The sequence below is a fragment of the Hippopotamus amphibius genome, chromosome 1 (genome assembly GCF_030028045.1).
Source record: "Hippopotamus amphibius kiboko isolate mHipAmp2 chromosome 1, mHipAmp2.hap2, whole genome shotgun sequence".
Lineage (NCBI taxonomy): Eukaryota > Metazoa > Chordata > Mammalia > Artiodactyla > Hippopotamidae > Hippopotamus > Hippopotamus amphibius.
Genome location: NC_080186.1, coordinates 111,155,254 through 111,156,634, shown reverse-complemented (window position 1 = coordinate 111,156,634; position 1,381 = coordinate 111,155,254). Strand labels below are relative to the sequence as shown.

At 49.7% G+C, this 1,381-nt stretch overlaps 1 non-coding gene across 1 annotated transcript; it reads right to left on the bottom strand.

The window, feature by feature from the left end:
* Positions 1 to 323: 323 nt before the first annotated feature.
* LOC130842100 (U1 spliceosomal RNA) lies at positions 324 to 489 on the bottom strand. The gene has a single exon (XR_009050351.1). It is a non-coding gene; the product is annotated as a U1 spliceosomal RNA (small nuclear RNA).
* Positions 490 to 1,381: the final 892 nt, after the last annotated feature.

Sequence of the window (1,381 nt, the reverse complement as noted above, 5' to 3'; positions counted from 1 at the left end):
TCCCTGAGTTTAAGACCTCTGGTGGTGGTTCTGCAGTAAAGGAATAAGCTGGTCCACTTTCTTTCCAGCAGAAAATGGGGAATGGGACTGGTCTGAAATAAAGTGTTCTTCATTGGCTGATTAGGGCCTTAATCCTCATCAACTATGATGGTTGTCAATTCAGTCTGGCCCTGGAAAGGAATACAGCATTTTTCCCCAAAACAAACTTAGAAGGGGAGTAGGAAGGTTTATCTTCCAGGAAAATGTATCTAGGAAATGCTCCCCAAGAATTTGCCCAAACTACTGAATATATTTACAGTGGTCTGTTATTAACCATTACCTGTCAGGAGAGTATGCAAACACTGTCCCCCATTACCACAAATTGTGCAGTCGAGTTTCCTAAATTTGGAGAAATCAAAGGGCTCAGTACATCCGGAGTGCAATGGATAAGCCTTTTTTTTTTTTTGGAAAACCATCTTCCTGATCATGGGATCTCCCCGGCGCCTGTACCACAACAATGCAAGATACCAATAATAGAAGAAATTGTGTGAGAGAGAACAGAGCATATGTGAGAACTCTCTATCTGCTCAATTTGTCTGTAAACCTAAAACTGTTCTAACAAGTAATGTCATAAATTTTTAAAAAAATGTAATGATGCAACACCCTCAAATCAAAGTGTTGCTGGCATCCTATAACTGCATAGTTAATACTAGCCCTTGAGGTGCACCAACCTGGAGTCTGACCAGGCCTATGCCATCAGCCTCTGCAGCCTGGCAGTTCCCCTGGAATCTGGCTGTGGAAACATGTAGGTCAAGGTGGCCGCAGAGCTCCATATGGTGCAGAGAGAACACTGGAATGTGGTGACGGCGGGGAGAAACCATCGGAGGGCCGAGGTCGGTGAAGATCCAGGACGACTCAGATTCAGCAGCTGCCCCACCCGCGGCCACAGAGCAAAGGACAGGGAGGACAGGAACTGAGAGCTACCGGATGAGGTCGCTGCCTGAAAGATAAAAGCAGCTCAGGAGGCTTTGGTCAATTTTGAGAATGGGAAGCAGGAAAATGAGTTGAAGTACGACTCGAATGTTCCGTGGTGGCTTGAGCCACCAGTCTTCCAGGTAACAGCACGCTCGCATACTGTACTCACAGAGCCGCATTACACACTCTTCTGCTGTTGCCACGGGGTGAGAACGTGCCCCTCAACCCCTCCCTCCGGTTCTGAAAACACACTCAGACTGGCCACTCAGGACACGCTGTTCTCACATGGGGCACATGAGGGCCTTGATACCAGGGAATGGGCCAGGCCGCCTGCGCCTCGCCGCCTCGGGAGCCTCCGCTCAGGTGACAGGGGACCGCCACAGCCTCTGGGGCTGCAGCCCGCCCTGTGCCCCTCTTCCCTGCGCGT